General features: G+C 42.0%; 1 pseudogene; it reads left to right on the top strand.

Moving 5' to 3' along the window:
* Window positions 1–10,364: 10,364 nt before the first annotated feature.
* Window positions 10,365–10,970, top strand: LOC105490508 (small ribosomal subunit protein uS7-like; annotated as a pseudogene).
* The last annotated feature ends 6,860 nt before the right edge of the window (window positions 10,971–17,830 follow it).

Raw genomic sequence — 17,830 nt, 5'->3', positions numbered from 1 at the left:
TTGAAAAAACTTAGAAGATGTAAACTTAACATTCTCTAGAGTATTAGGCTGATACCTGGATCGTGTGGCTCAGTAAGAATAATTTGTCTCACTGTATGATTCCATATCATATCTAGTTAGGGAAGAAAGAAGATGAACCTACACCTAAAAATCACCTACTATGTGCCAGGCACTATCATTCATCTATTAATTCAACAAATATTTGTTGAATGTCTACTGTGTTTACATACATTATTGTATTTTCTAAGAGCCACACAATCAGCATTATTTTCCACATTTTATGGATGAAGAAACGATCATTCAGAGAGGTTCAGAGTGAGAGTAAGTAACTGCCAAAGGTCAAATAGGAAATGTTAGAATGAAGTTTTGAACTTTGGCCTTGCCTGACTCAAAGCATGAGTTACTATCCTTAACCCCATTTTACAAGTAAAAAGACAGGCCTGGGGAAGCAAAATAGGTGACTCAACATCACAAGTAACAAGGTGGTGGGAAGTACCTTGGGCTGCCCCAGGCTTCTGTTCTCTGGGTAAGACCTTCTGAGGAGCCAGCACTCACAGCCTGTATTTGAAGCTCTTCCAAGCACCCTGGCACTGCTCAAATTGCCTTTTCCAGAGCAGGCATGCCTCTATGCTCTTGTTCCCAGGGGAACTGAAACTATTAGATTACAGGCTTCTCTGGCTAAAGTGACAAATGGCTTCTCCAACCAGCCAGCTGCCTTACTGAATCTTCCAAGACAGACTTTCCTAACAGAACAAATGCAAAAAAAGTCAACTATTTGTGACATTACTGTTCGACTTCACATTTTGGCCTACCCCCAGGTTGTGACTGAGAAGTCTGACTTTTGGCTAGCTATTACTGATTTGTAATTGATCATTTCCCCTTTAGCTGCCCTGTAGAAACCTTAGTCAGTGTTTAATGTTAGTTTCTTAAATTAGGGCTGCTTTTGGTCCAAGTCATTCCTACTCACACCAGATCTATTAAAGGTTATAGGCCTTGAGATCAAAGCTCTAATGAGTAGCATGATGTTTCAAAATTGTTCATGAAAAGAAAATAAGGGCAAATGCTTCAGGCTTTCCCTGAGAATAGGTGAAATGTATGTTGCTTCAGAGATCAGACAGAAGTGTTAGCCCCCAACTTCTAGAGGCTAATGATGAAACACCTGACATGACATCACATCCTCTTAGGGTCAGAGTCACATGGCCACACCCACATCCACACTTCTACCATACCCATGGTAACAGTGGGAGCACTGATGCTCTTCTGTCCCCTACATACAATGGCACTCCTAATCCGCCCAGTGCTCGTTCTCTGTTTGTGCGGTGCTCTGGAGTCTTCTGCTTCAGTTATCCAAACAAAATTTCGGGAGAATGAAAAAAGAACTCTTCCTTTTTCACGTCTTAATATGAAATGAAAATGGTGGGAGTTGTTGAACAAGACCTACAGATAGTTTGCCTAGGGCCCTTTACCTCCGGAAGAATAACCTTGGGCTTCAGGAGAGTTCTAAATCACATGGAACCAAAGGGGCAGTAGTTAGACATTTCCTGGGCTGAAGACACCATTGACACTTTCTGGAATTTTGGCCAGTTACAATTTCATTACATCACCATAAGAATACCTTACCTACTCTACCATAAACTTTTAGACTCTACGATTTCTCAGAATCATCACTACCTTCACAGAACCGTTGGGTATACTTCAGGCTTCCTTGGAAACCTGAACAATCCAAGTTCATCCCTTGCTAAGATGACAACCTTGAAAAACCCAGATTCATCTATTTCCAGAAGCCTATTGTACCAGAAAGTCACGCTCTGGATGTGGTGAGGGCTTTTGCTTTTCCAGTGATTACAAATTCCAACCTCCTCTACCCCAGCCCTCATGGTTATCATCATTACTCAAAGTAGCTGGTTGACAAATCCATATGCATATCATTTGACCAGGCGCTTGCTTTTAAAATTAAGCGTTTCCAAAACTCATGTGAACCATGACCTCCAATGTGCCCGTGTCAGGAGGTGGGGCGTAGTGGGAGGTGTTTGGGTCACCAGGGAATATCTTTTATGAATAACTTGGTGGTGTTCTCTTGATAGTGAGTGAGTAAGTTTTCACTCCAATGAGACTTCATTAGTTCTCATGGAAATGAATTAGTTCCCAGGAACATGGGTTTTAATAATACCAGGACATTCCTTTAGTTTTATCTCTTTGCATGAGTCCACTTCCCCTTTGACTTTCCCTGAGATGGTTTGACCTACAATGTGGCCCTCACCAGCAGCTGAGCAAATGCCAGAACCATGCTTCTTGTACTTTGCAGCCTGCAGAACCTTGAGCTAAATAAACATCTTTTAAAAATAATAATAATAATAAAATGGTGTTTGGACAACTTTAAGGAAAATTGAAACCCAAGGTCAGTCTATACTTCTCCAGAGCTATGTTTACTGCAGAGACAGTAGGGGATGTGGTGGGGGTGGGATTAATAATATGATACTTTGAATCTTCTGGAGATTTCTTCAGCATCTCTGAGGGACTTCACTTAGTAGTAACTGGAGTATTGCATTTCATCCAGGCAGCCTCCTGAAGATTTGAATGGCAGGTAAATAGAACCAAGTTCATTATGTAAACATCATTCTTCAACTCCATACACACTCACTGTGTATCTATCTTCTGGGTATAAGACTTTGTCTGCTGAATAACGGTCCGCAAGTATATTTGTTCTCACAATTTTTGGTAGTCTGTCTTCCTTTACTGCTATTTCTCATGATCAGGCTAGAATAGATAAATGGGATAATATCCAGGATGTGCAGGGAAAATCCAGCTCAACTTTCTGCTCAGCATGTGACTCCGAGAACATTCAATGGAACTTACCCAGGCCTCGTGGAAGAGGTGGTACTTGGTCTAGTTCACAGGAAGCTTTTTAGCTGAATCGTACAGTAAGTGAAACAAGCATTTTTTTCTCTTGAAAAGCCAAGATTTTCCAAACCCAGAAATGTATAGGACAGTACTTTTATCTATGACTCTAATAACATTATCTTTCACCCATCAAATGCCACAATAGTGAATTTTTTCCTCGGATAATTGCATATCTAAATGCTAAGTGTATGTAACAATTCTTAAATATGAATCTAACATTGATATGTATTTACCAAAGACTCGGGAGATGTTTCACTACAAAATATGAACCTTAAAGTTTCAATTCACATCATTTACTCAGTTGGCAAACAGAACTTAGAGTTGAAAGTGACGAAATCAGGGATTCTGGATATGCCAGAGATCAGAAGTGTCTTTTAAGTAGAACATAGTAAGATAGAAAGTTGCCCAGCTTACCTAATCCTACTATTTTGCCAAGACAAGGATCTCCTTGGAAAACTAGGGGAAAGTTCAAATGACATCTGGGTAAAGTTCCTGTAGGAGTTCATTCTTTGCTTTCGTAAGTTCATTGTGCAATCCCATAATTCAGGAGAGGTGGCTGTTGGAGAAATGTCATGGGGCCTTACTAAGTGTGTGTCAGGGGGAGTTCTACTTAGTGTACCTAGCCCAAATTCCAGGAAGGAAAGATGCCTTTAGTGAAAGGAATTCCTTTAACATGTAAGCCTAGACTTCAGATTCAGAGAAAAAAAATGAGTTGTGAAACAGTGCGGACTAGATGCTACTGCAGGGAATCCTGACGATCACTTTTGTGTGAGACTGTGTGTGTGTGTGTGTGTGTGTGTGTGTGTGTGTGTGTGTGAGAGAGAGAGAGAGAGAGAGACTCCTTGGTGTGAGGACAGAGGAGCAGAGAGAAAGAGATGTCCTTGAAACGTGTATTCTACGTGTATGCATGGAGCAGCTCATTTTCCTCCTTACTTTCTCCACTTTTACTTACCCCTATCTTCACCTCTAAGCCTAACCCAGACAATCATTTAGGAAATCAAACACTGAGTCACTTTGGAAAGCAGTCCTTTAAGGGAATCTTTAATGCAATCTGTGGCTCAGACCAATTAGTCCATTATCCCTGGAATCATGGCTGATTTAGAACACTTTGCTAGGTTTTTTGACTCACATTGTTCAGTGTAGCTCTTGACTGGATCATAATACCCAAGGCCCGGGAACAGAAGCTCAGGCCCATGGGGCTGTCTGGGTACAAAGGTAGTCAAGGGATTGTTCATCTTCTTTATCCATCAGGGTCCAGAAACCAGGGTCCTCTCTATCTGAAACAACTAGCGTCTGTGCCAGGCTATTCTTCATTGGTATACCACCCCCAGTGAACTGTGGGCCCCACGTGCATCCCCCCAAAAAGAAGTATGTTTATTTAAATTGAATGTGGTAAATAAGCATGGAGGAGAGACTTGGAGACCAAAGAAGGTGAGGGGCTTTCACGGAGTCTCATAGAGACAGAATAAGGAGGGTTTAAAGGAAGGAGACAGTGCCATTATCTAAGCAGTCTGCCTCAACTTAGCCACTAATTTTAATATATTCATGAGTACATTAATCTTTTTAAACTCCTCTGAGTAAAGGCTCCAGCTTCTTTGTCCTTCCCTGCTCCCCTCCACCCCCTGCATCCACCAACCACCTGGTCTCTGGCCTCCGCTGCTGGGTGGGAACTCTCAGAGTGCAGGGTCAGGGCAATCACCCCATTAGCCATACCCTGGGGACAGTCTGGGTCACTGCCCTTTCAGAAAGATTTGCCTAACAGAAGGGGAGGGGTTGGAGGAAGAGCTAGAGAAAGGCATAGAAACAGATTAAGGACAGGAGGGGGAGGGATTGCCATATGGCATAAAGGAGGCATGTTTAAAAAGATTAGCTGCTGTTCAATCAGAAAGACTTGTGTCTGGGGCAGGGGACACGTTAGAAACCTAGAGAATCACAAAGAGCCTCGTGGAGTGAACAATGAATTTCTTTTTTTTTTTTTTTTTTTTTTTTGAGACGGAGTCTTGCTCTGCCGCCCAGGCTGGAGTGCAGTGACTGGATCTCAGCTCACTGCAAGCTCCGCCTCCCGGGTTCACGCCATTCTCCTGCCTCAGCCTCCCGAGTAGCTGGGACTACAGGCGCCCGCCACCTCGCCCGGCTAGTTTTTCGTATTTTTCAGTAGAGACGGGGTTTCACCGTGTTAGCCAGGATGGTCTCGAACTCCTGACCTCGCGATCCGCCCGTCTCGGCCTCCCAAAGTGCTGGGATTACAGGCTTGAGCCACCGCGCCCGGCCCAATGAATTTCAAAAGAAAAAAAAGAAAGAATGTCTTTTAAGTTTATGAGGTGATTTTAAACCAAATCAAGGGAAGTCTGATTTTATGCAGTGGAGAGAATCCATTACCATGAGAACAGCACAAGTTGGCAATATAAGTCACATTCCCAAAAAAAGCACAGAAAAATCTACTATTAATAAACCCACAATGGAGTATTAAATGAATGATAGCTGACATTCAAGAGGCCAATTCATCCCTTGGAGGCCCTGTGAAAGATAGACTCCGCAGCTGAAGAAGAGGGCTGACCCAGCTTTTTCCATTTTTAGGTTCTTGGGCAATGTAGGGAAGAGCTGCTCTCATTTCCAATACCATTGTTCTCTACATGTTCCACCTAGAGAATAATCAACCTACAAAAAATGATATTTTCTAGATGTCTTCTAAAGATTTTGCAAATCAAATTTCTACAATCTACCATGTTATAAATAATTTTGAATTTGTAGGCATAAACAACAGTTACATAAATATCCTAGCCCAGGTTGTAAATGTAATTAGACCTAAGGATCAGAATAAAAGTGGAAACCTACAACAGACTTCAATTTTGCTAAAGTGAAGGGAAGTATTGAGGCAATTACAGGGTACTTTGGGAAACTCCACAGGCAATTGAGAACAAGGCTGACTTGGAAGATGAGCTGCTTTCATGAGGGTCACTTTTAGAGGCACCAAGGCGGTAAGTAGCAAATGGAAAGACAGAAAGAAGGACTTATTCTCACCTTGTAACAAACCACACACACACACACACACACACACACACACACACAGAGAGAGAGAGAGAGAGAGAGAGAGAGAGAAAGAGAGAGAGAGGGAGACGAGGCCTAGCCTGTGAGAGTGATCAGAGCAGATACTCACTGAAGCTGAATTCTACCTTGTCACAGGTAATCCCAGAAACATGTCAGCCAGTCAAGAATCACCGGATGGCATTCAAAATTCAGAATGGCCCCACACAGAGGCAAGATGTTTATGAGGCTCTTTTGGGGTTGACTGCACTACAACAAATTTTAGATGTAACAGAGTAATTTAAATATTTCCCTGGGGACTGCTTTAGAATGGACAGGACATTTTTTAATCACTTGAAGTTGCTGCCAAGGGAGATATTAAAAATGGATGGATCGTTTTGGGTGATTTTAAGGAACTGGCAAAGGACCTGTTGGAAGCATGACTTCACTTTGCTCTTCAGATTCATTGCCAAGGGCAATGACATTACTTTTGCTAGGGGCAAAACTAGTCAGCTTCAGTAACTGTGGCCAAGCAAGCTGCTAGCAGCAATGCCAGAACATTGTTGCTGAGAAAATAGAATTTATATTAAGAATTCCAGGAAGTCAAGAGGTTTCTGGGTAATGCATAAATCGCAGAAAAATTTTTTACACTTTTCAGATCAAATGTTGCCTCTCCAGTGATGTAATAAATTCAAGAGGCCATGAGGCCTTTACGTCTTACTTCAAGCTGCTTTGAAGACCTAATTGTTCATTTAAAGATGTAATGCTCTATTTATCAGAAACACCCTCTCTGAAGCCCTTAAGGAATGACTAGGATGAGGGGACCTCCATCCTTGGATTAGAGCTATTAAGGAGCTGCCTTCTTGTGATACAGGTACTTTCTCCTTCCAGGAGGGGGTCCTTGCTCTTCATAAATGCCCCCTGAGACTTTTTTTTTTTCTTTTAAGATATGGTCTTGCTCTTTTTGCTCAGGCTGGAGTGCAATGGCACGATCTCTGCTTACTGCAAGCTCCACCTCCCGAGTTCAAATGATTCTCCTGCCTCAACCTCTTGAGTAGCTAGGATTATAGGTGCCCACTACCATGCCCAGCTAATTTTCATATTTTTAGTAGAGATGGGGTTTCACCATGTTGGTCAGGCTGGTCTCGAATTCCTGACCTCAGGTGATCCGCCCGCCTTGGCCTCCCAAAGTGCTGGGATTTACAGGCATGAGCCACCGAGCCTGGCCTGCCCCCTAGGACTTTTGAAGCCAGCCTCCTTCCCAGTACCTTGTGCTACCAGAAACTTTATATTCACTAGAAAATGGATTTTTATTAACTTTAGGTCTTCTTGTCTGTTCCTGATGCCATCTTTGTCCCCATCAGTAACATGGATCCTTAAGCTAAAAAAAAAATTATTACTTTATACACTTTAGTTGTGCAAAAATAAGCAAACACAAGAAAAGCACAAAGAGGAAAATGTTAAGTAACTATACATTCACCACTGCAAGATTATCTCCATGTACCACTTAATGGTTTTAATTTTTCCAAAATTCCAGCTATGCCTTTTCATGCTTTCCCCCTGGGGTGCAAGCTCCCCAGAGCCAGCTCAATCTCATTCATAATAGTGTAGTAACTTCTGGTTATTAAAGCTGGCCCATTCTTGTTCTGAAGACTTAGTTCATTTTGTTCTTTAATCTCCTATTTGAGTCAAAGTTCTCCTTCGCCTTACTCCCTCTCTGCTTTTTGTCCCACTCCCTTTGTGGTACATGTGTACTTCTGGGGTTGGGGTCAGAGAAAGAAAGGAAACAATTCACCACTGCGAAGGCTATCATTTGCCACTTCCTCTCATCAAATCTGCAATTGGGCCCACTGTAGAGGAGATCAATGCTAAGCAACACCCCTAAGCACTGGCTGTCCCTTGCATCTTCTAGCTGCTGGCCTCTCTCTGCATTTCTCTGAAGCTTGTGCCTCTTGACTCCCTACTGTGTGTATTTTTCTTGGGAGTAGGGTAGAGCTGGAAAACCCATAGCTCCCAATCTCCTCCAGGGCCCTTGTTTCCATGCCTCTTGGACACCAGAAATTAAAGGAAAATATTTTTGCTTCCTATTTACCTGGCAACTCCATCACCCTATTCTAGAGTTCTTGACCCATTTCCAGTGGCTCTAGGCCTACCTAGTCTGCAAAGCAGGGTTGGTGATTAAGCGGAAGTCTAACCACTGCTGTTCTCTGAGGCCTCTCTCTAGTGGTGCACTGGAACCAGCTCATCCCAGCTCATGAAAGCCAATTGTTAAATTTTCTGAAAATGTGTTAGCCAGTTGATGGATGTCACATTGCTAGCTTGAAATTGGCCATGGTGGGAGTATTTACACAACAGAGATACCTCCAACGAGTTGTTAAACATTCACCAGTACACCATTGCCTCTCTTCACCAAGAAGAGGAGTAGTAGGGATAGGGACAGGTTTCTCTTCACCATCATTGCAGTTTTCTTTTCTTTTTTTTTTTTTTTTCAGACGGAGTCTCGCTCTGTTGCCCAGGCTGGAGTCCAGTGGCACAATCTCCACTCACTGCAAGCTCCGGGTTCACGCCATTCTCCTGCCTCAGCCTCCCGTGTAGCTGGGACTACAGGCGCCCGCCACTGCACCCGGCTAATTTTTGTATTTTTGGTAGAGACGGGGTTTCACCATGTTAGCCAGGATGGTCTCGATCTCCTGACCTCGTGATCCGCCCATCTCGGCCTCCCAAAGTGCTGGGATTATAGGCATGAGCCACCACGCCCATCCTCATTGCAGTTTTCAAAAGGCAAACTCTATTCTCTTTTCAGGCCAACTCTTGGTGGGTAGCTGGGGTGGAGGTGATGATAGGGTCAGTTCAGCTGAAATGGCACCTTTTTAAGTAGCCCTATGGGAAGTGACTGGCCCTGATAACTGGGGCTATTAGATTGCTTTTAATGGCTACCTACCATTTCGTTGTATCAATGAACCATGACTATTGGAATCAGTCTCTCACTTTGGACATTAGATTATATCCAGTCTTTTACTATGTTAAAGAATGAGGCCGGGCGCGGTGGCTCAAGCCTGTAATCCCAACACTTTGGGAGGTCGAGACAGGCGGATCACGAGGTCAGGAGATCGAGACCATCCTGGCTAACACGGTGAAACCCCGTCTCTACTAAAAAATACAAAAAACTAGCCGGGCGAGGTGGCGGGTGCCTGTAGTCCCAGCTACTCGGGAGGCTGAGGCAGGAGAATGGCCTAAACCCGGGAGGCGGAGCTTGCAGTGAGCCGAGATCGCGCCACTGCACTCCAGCCTGGGTGACAGAGCCAGACTCCGTCTCAAAAAAAAAAAAAAAAAAAAAAAAAAAAGAATGATGTAAAGAACATACTTACTGGGGGTTGGTTGTGAAGAGCACCAAAAAAAAAAAAAAAAAAAAAAAAAAAGAAAACATACTTTTACAGAAATCTTGTGTTTGATTAAATAAGCCCTCAATAAATGTTGGCTATTATTACAATTATGATAATAAAGAGGAGGATTTTTAAGTAGTTTCCAGGCTCAGTTGAGGACATGGATGATACTTATCACACCTTTCCACTTACTTTTCTCATCAACATCCTTAATTCTGGCAGTCAGAATTATATCCCCCAGGCAGGAAATTGGAAGCTTCCTCTCTGGGAAATTTGATTGGCTTAAGAGAAAAGGCCCGGGCCGGGCGCGGTGGCTCAAGCCTGTAATCCCAGCACTTTGGGAGGCCGAGACGGGCGGATCACGAGGTCAGGAGATCGAGACCATCCTGGCTAACATGGTGAAACCCCGTCTCTACTAAAAAATACAAAAAACTAGCCGGGCGAGGTGGCGGGCGCCTGTAGTCCCAGTTACTCGGGAGGCTAAGGCAGGAGAATGGCGTGAACCCGGGAGGCGGAGCTTGCTGTGAGCCGAGATCCGGCCACTGCACTCCAGCCTGGGTGACAGAGCGAGACTCCGTCTCAAAAAAAAAAAAAGAATTAAAAAAAAAAAAAAGAGAAAAGGCCCACAGATACTAATAATTGTAGGGTCTGCCAAGGAAGTGGCCACGTCCACCTAAGGACATAAGACTAATCAATCAATAATTGCTCCCTGCATTTCCCCACACACAGATTTTCAGTTTCCACACTCCTAAATACAAATGAATAGTTAAGGATAGTCAAGCACTGGAGGAAAGTCTTTAATAGAATAAAAGAATATGAGACAAACATTGAAAAAAGGAACTTGGAAGAAATAGAAATAATGTAGGTAGAAGAAGAAGCCATACAAATCCCTATAATTAACATTTTCAGAGAGATGCGTAGATACATCATGTCCATGAAACATGGATCCTAGAAGTAAAAAAGAAACATTCTAAGAATAAGAATGGAATTCTGTCTGTGTCAGGGTGGTGCATGGTCCACAATGAGAAACAGAGATGCTCAGGCTGTGCCCTCAAGATGACCAAGTGGGAGACAGCAGCACCAGTGGTGGCAGAAACCCCTGACATCAAGTTCTTTGGGAAGTGGAGCCCTGATGATGCACAGATCAGTGACATTTCCCTTCAGGATTACACTGCCGTGAAGGAGAAGTATACCGAGTACCTGCCTCACAGCATAGGGTTGTATGCCACCAATTACATCCACAAAGTGCAATGTCCCATCATGGAGCACTTCACTAACTCAATGGTGATGCGTGGCCACAACGGCAAGAAGCTCATGACTGTGCCTTGTCAAGCATGCCTTCAAGATCATCCACCTGCTTACAGGCAAGAACCCTCTGCAGGTTCTGGTGAATGCCATCATCAAAAGTGGCCCTGGGAGGACTCCACATACATCGAGCAAGCTGAGACTGTGAGAAAGCAGGACGTGGACATGTCCCCACTGTGCCATGTGAATCAAGCCATCTGGCTGCTGTACACAGGTGCCAGTGAGGCTGCCTTCCAGAATATCAAGACCGTCACTGAATACCTGGCTGATAAGCTCATCAACACTGCCAAGAGCTCTTCCAACTCCTATGCCATTGAGAAGAAAAAGCTGGAGCTTATGGCCAAGTCCAACTGCTGATTTCCTGGCTGTAGCCCATTAAACCTGTCTGCCTTTCAGGGTGGCCCCACACACACACACAAAAAAAAAAGAGAAGAAAAGAAAAAAAAATGAGCTCTTAAAAACTCAAACTACTTGAATAGAAATTTTTTAAAAATTAAAAGTTTATTTTATAGGTATCTATGGATATATTTTTAATTAATCTCTAAGAATGTAAAACAAAAGTGCAAAGAGTTGGGGAAAAGAGAAAAAGAATAGGAGAATTAGAGAACCAATATCCATTAGGAATGCCCAGACAGAGAACAGGAAAATAGAGGGGAAGAAATAATCAAAGACATAATAAAAGAAATTTCCCTCCAAACAGAAGGAAATGAGTTTACAGACTAAAGGGCCAACTATGTATTTATTATAATGACTATATGACACAGAGACACATTATTGTGAAATTTCAGAATGCTGAGGATAAGGTCTCCAAAAATTTACCTCTCACTAATCATTTCTCAGGAAGCCACCAGAACATGTGCTCTACCAATACAAGGGAGTGGCCAAAGGAATATATGGGGTCCAGGAAGCAGAAGGTTGAACACAAGAGACTGATAAAGAAAATTCCCAGGATGGAGGTGAAAGGAAAGCCCAGGAAGAAAGCTGTGCTGTGGGTTAGGGATAGGTAGATGGAAGGGTCTGGAAAGATGTATCCAGGAAAAAGATGGAACCAACAAATTACCTGATATGTTGGCCATATTGAGAAGAGTTTTAGAGTCCTTTTGTAAAGCCTGGGGTTGGGTTAGTACTAATAGGCACAAAAAACTAAGCTAGTGAAAAAGAAAATCATCATTAATTCTTTTTTTTTTTTTTTTTGAGGCGGAGTCTCGCTCTGTCGCCCAGGCTGGAGTGCAGTGGCTGGATCTCAGCTCACTACAAGCTCCACCTCCCGGGTTCACGCCATTCTCCTGCCTCAGCCTCCCGAGTAGCTGGGACTACAGGCACACGCCACCTTGCCCGGCTAGTTTTTTGTATTTTTTTTAGTAGTGACGGGGTTTCACCAGGTTAGCCAGAATGGTCTCGATCTCCTGACCTCGTGATCCGCCTGTCTCGGCCTCCCAAAGTGTTGGGATTACAGGCTTGAGCCACCGTGCCCGGCCTAATCATCATTAATTCTAAGAAAAACTAGAGAACTGTTTGTATGTAAGGAAGGGAAAGGGTTAGAAGGGAAAAACCAAAGAACTGTGTGTATGTAAGGAAGGGAAAGTGTTAGAAGGAAGCTAAATCATCATATCACATACAAGAAGTGAATTTTTAAAAACCACTTAAAATTTATATATCAGCAAATAGCAATATAAGCTATAATTCCAGAATTTAGAGTTCCATACCAAAGCAAAACCATAAACCAACCAAGAAAGATAAGAATGGTTGCCTCGGCCGGGCGCGGTGGCTCAAGCCTGTAATCCCAGCACTTTGGGAGGCCGAGGCGGGCGGATCACAAGGTCAGGAGATCGAGACCACAGTGAAACCCCGTCTCTACTAAAAATACAAAAAATTAGCCGGGCGCGGTGGCGGGCGCCTGTAGTCCCAGCTACTCAGGAGGCTGAGGCAGGAGAATGGCGGGAACCCGGGAGGCGGAGCTTGCAGTGAGCCGAGATCGCGCCACTGCACTCCAGCCTGGGCAACAGCGTGAGACTCCGTCTCAAAAAAAAAAAAAAAAAAAAAAGAATGGTTGCCTCTTACAAGTGGGACACAGGGATTGGGAGGATGGAGGTAGCTGTTGCTGTTTTTTCAACATACGACTTTGGGGGACTATCTGTTCAGCTATATGCATGTATTACTTTAGTAAGAGTAGTAACTGCTGAATAGTGTTTTGTGGAGTTTATATAATATAATTCAAATAAAGCTCTTAGCACACTACTTGAAGCATATTAGTGTCATTTATTTATTTAGACAGAGTCTTACTCTGTTGCCCAAGGTGGAGTGCAGTGGCATGAACACCGCTCACTGCAGCCTCAATCTCCTGGGCTCAAACGATCCTCCCACTTCAGTCTTCCGAGTAACTGAGAATATAGGTGTACAACATCATGCCTAGCCTTTTTTTTTTTTTTCCAATTTTTTGTACAAGTGGGATCTCACCATGTTGCCCAGGCTGGTCTTGAACTCCTGGGCTCAAGCAAATCTCCTGCCTTGGTTTCCCAGAGTGCTGGGATTACAGGCATGAGCCACCATACCCAGTCAAATGTCACTATTTAAACTCCCTGTTATATAGTATGTACTAAAAAAAAACGTAAAGTGGAAAGTAGTTATAATATTAGCTATAGAAAGCTACGTTAACCAGCTCTATAGTGTTGGAAATCATGTAAGTCTTTGGCTTTCAGCCATTTTAGATCATCAGGGCTACTTCCTATCTTCTATTCACACACAAAAATTGAGAACTTTACTATCACCTCCTTTATTCTTGTAAGTCAAGAAAGACAATTGTGCCTTTGTCCTTCTGACATTTAGCCCAGAAGTAAAATGGGCTACAACACAAATAAATGACCTGGTTTTGTTTTGTAAAGCACATGAAACCTTGATGTCTCAGACTGGATAGATTTTTCTCCAACTTTGCAAAGGTACTGATACTTCTATTTGCAAGGCTGAAGACACTGGCTTTCCTGATAGCTGAGCAACCAAAACTTTGAACTCTCAGGTTAAGGAAATTAAATCTGAAAAAAACAGCTTTAGGATCTCCTATGATCTTCTCCACATCTAGAAGTGTACCTGGGGAGGTTTTCTCCCCAAGACTTCCCACATCCAAAAATCTTAAATTCTGCTTTATTTGTTTATTTGTTTGAGTTTTTTCTTTCCTTCTATTTAATTGCAAACTAGAACTTTGCATTGAGACAGTTCGATTTTGATTAAAGGCCTAGTCACACACAATTTGGATAACATTTCTTATTCTCCAACTGAGTCGAAAATTTGTAGAATAAAGACAGCATATAGGTGATGTGGTTTCCAAAACAAGTCTGGACTGTGGTGTCAAATAGTCCTGGGTTTGAGTCTCAATTCTACCACTTCGTGTCACCTTAAGCAAATTACTTAACTTCTATGCCTCAATTTTCTCATCTGGTAAATGGAGATAGTAATAGCATCCACTCGCTAAAATTCTTGTAAAGATTAAATGAGATATGGCATGACAATCACTTCTCACAGTGCTTGGTGCATAGTAAACACCAGAAAATTGATAAGCAGTTTTCTTTATTCCTCTTATCTCTCTAGAAAATGAAACCAATCCTTTCTATTTGAGGTATGGCAATCAAAAGGTACCCAATCATTGGATAAAGAAAATGTGATAGGTATACACCATGGAATATTATACAGCCATAAAAAAGAACGAAATCATGTCCTTTGCAGCAATATGGATGCAGCTGGAGGTCATTATCCTTAGTAAGTTAATGCAGGAACAGAAAACCAAATACTGCCATGTTTCACTCATAAGTGGGAGTTAAACATTAGGTACACATGGATATAAAGATGGCAACATTAGACACTGGGATCTACTAGAGGAGGCAGAGAGAGAGGATGGAGGCAGGAGCTAAAAAACTGCCTGTTGGGTACTATCCTCACTACCTGGGTGACAAGATCATTCATACCCCAAACCTCATCATCATGCAATAAACCCACATAACAAACATGTACTCTCAAAATCTAAAATAAATGTTTAAATTACAAAAAAAAGTTACCCAATTGAGCTTTAGATATATCATCCAAACTGGAAAAGTTTAAAAGTTGGAGGTAGCCCAAATTATCAAAATTAATACTTTTCATTTCTTCAACCCGCTAAAAGGAAAGCTATTTTTAAAAATTCAACTGTGGTTTCTCAACGTGTCTCTGGCGCCCACTAGTGATAAAACACATGAATTTTCTCCCAGTTTCTGGGTGCATTTTGAAAATACAGTCCAATATTTAAGCTCTAAACTGGAAGTGAGAGATAATTCTTTAAACTTCAGCTGTGATGTTTGTTTTTTAAACCTTGACTCAAATCAAGATGTTACATATTTTATCTGTGTTTACCCTTAAAACTCTGGCTGCTGAAAGCACGCACACGTGCACACACATTTCCTGGGTCAAATTCAGGTCAAACTTTTGAAAGAAAATAGTTCTTGTCTTAGACTTGGATTCTCTACTTAGACTGGGATGAAAATACAAGATGACCTAATGAAGAACTAATAACGCACCAGTAGTTACAACCTTGGAGATTACCAGGTCAGATCTATAGGAACCACACAAGAGCTGAAAAACTCCAACTACAGATTGGCACTGGTAGTTCACACGGATAACTTTGATGCAGAAAATAATCTTTCATAGCCTGCACTGAGGAACTTCTGGGAAAAGTCATTTGAAGTTCTGTTAATTATTCAGCAAATTATTTTCATATTTTACTTTAAATCGACATTACTTAGATTGTCTCTTTGTAACTGAATGCTTGAGAAAGATTTAAAAGAGCTCAAGACAGCTACATTTTCAATTAAAAGACAATCACAGAACCTTCTAATTTGGATCACCATGCAACATCCGGCCTGGGGAAAAAGGAAAGGCCATTTCCGATTCCAGTGGCTTAAGAAATTTCTGACGTAAAAGTTCTATTAAATGTTTATTTAATAAAAAAGAATGATTAAATTATTTGTTGTCACGCTTCATGTTGCTTCATGATATTCTCTGCTTTTTCCTTCTTTGTGTTCTTTATCTATTGCCATTCCTTTTCCCTACACCTCTGTCGAATCAATTCTGCTTTATCTTACAGGGTTGGGAATCAGATTTCAAGTTTCCCAAGACACCACCTCCACAGAACCATTGAATTTACATCATCATTAAATAGTGTATTCCAGAAAATATGACTAAATAACCAAAGTTGCCATAGTTTCAGAGCTTCTAGGAAGGGAGTTGCCTTTCTTGGCTCTGCTCTGAAATATGCTCCCCAACATGACTGATTTTGCTTTCTCTTTGTTGGACAATGCAGCCTGCACCATATTCGCTACACCTCCCACGTTGCCTAAGACCTCAATTATTATAATTTTGTTCTATCTCTGCATATTTGTCAATTGAATGCAATAACGTATTGTACCCAGTAAATAGTGGCCTGTACCCATCCAGCGCAAAGCACAGAATGCACTGGAGAGTTAATGGAGTACAGAGAAAATGTTCTGGCAGTGGGGATCATCTGAGAAAACCTTCAGCTAATGAACTGGGGAGCTGGTTTTGCCATTTGGGATATGAGCCTCCCCAAACTACCAAAATGCGACTTTACTTTGCCTACTACGGGTCATAATGATAACAAACAATTTAAAAAAAGAAAAATCAACAAAGAAATAGATCCTAGGTCTCCCAAAATACACCTGAATAAAGGCTAGAAGACACAAAGGTATAAACCTTGCTTGTAAAAATCTAACCCTACTTTTTATTTATTTATTTATTTATTTATTTATTTATTTATTTATTGAGACGGAGTCTCTCTGTGGCCCAGGCTGGAGTGCAGTGGCGCGATCTTGGCTCACTGCAAGCTCCACCTCCTGGGCTCACGCCATTCTCCTGCCTCAGCCTCCCAAGTAGCTGGGACTACAGGCGCCCGCCACCACACCTGGCTAATTTTTTGTATTTTTAGTAGAGACGGGGATTCACCGTGTAAGCCAGGATGGTCTCAATCTCCTGACCTCGTGATCCGCCTGCCTCGGCCTCCCAAAGTGCTGGGATTACAGGTGTGAGCCACCACGCCTGGCCAAAATCTAACCCTACTTATAAAAGTCGTCATATTGAGCAGAAACTATGTCTTGACTGAATTTTTTGTATCTTCTCCCGAAGCCAGAAAAGTGCTCTCAATGAACGCAAGTGAGCATTGACAGATGAACTTGATTGTCTCTCTCTTTGTTAGGGAAAATTACAATTACTGAAATGGTTGTGAAATTTTGGGACCCAGTTCGGCCCATTTCAGGCAGAGGGGTTACCCACTTCGAGGAAAGTGCTAAGATTAGCCCAGTTTCCTATGACTTCTGCACCACTTTAATTTCTGCTCATTACAGAGCAAGACCCTGAAGGGCTTTTGGAGCCCTTGAAGAAAGAATCAGTCATGCTTAGTAGAATTTTAGTGTTAAATGTGTTTTATTGTCTTCCTATTCTTTTTTAAATTGAGAATTCTCATAAAGGAAATAAGCAGTTCCAAGCTTACAAATAGAGTCGGTTCGAAAAAGTGTTTGCAAGTCAGTTTTTTGAACTCACATTTCATTTCCCCAAGGATCAATAGTGTAAATGTTGACTAGGTTCCAAGTCCAACCCGCAAGAGTTTCTCTAACCTTTAATGTTGATGAAATACTGAATCTTGGCCAAAGAAAATAGCAGAAAATGACTGTAGCAAAACCAATAATTAAATGAAGCAGAAATAAATTGAATAATAATTTTTTTTCTCTAATGTTAATGTTTGGAGCAAAACAAGTTTAATTGTGGAAGAAGGTGGAAGTAGGTGGAGACTTTTGTAGCAATTTAAATTGGGAGGCTTTTGGGTTTCTTGAGGAGCTATGCACTTGCTGGCTCTGGTGCCTTATTCTGCTTTACTGCTAATCTTCCTCTCCTATTTCAGAGTGAGGTTCATGGTGCTCAAGAGTTGACCATCTGGCAGTTAGTGGATCTTGGACTACCATGTTCAAACTCCTATTACTCCACTTGTTTTATCACTTTGTTACTCATTGCAGGCTAGTCTGGTGGTTTAATAATTGTACAGTTACATGTTTTTTAAATTTATAGTCATGTATTCTTTCATTTATGCCCACAGTCGATTGTTGGCTAAAGACAAGAAACACCAGACTGCTGTTGAAATGCAAGTGAATAAGGATAAGAATGATAGTGATTCTGAAAATTCGTTT

This window comes from Macaca nemestrina, chromosome X (genome assembly GCF_043159975.1).
Source record: "Macaca nemestrina isolate mMacNem1 chromosome X, mMacNem.hap1, whole genome shotgun sequence".
NCBI lineage: Eukaryota > Metazoa > Chordata > Mammalia > Primates > Cercopithecidae > Macaca > Macaca nemestrina.
This window is presented reverse-complemented; position numbering and strand designations above follow the sequence as displayed.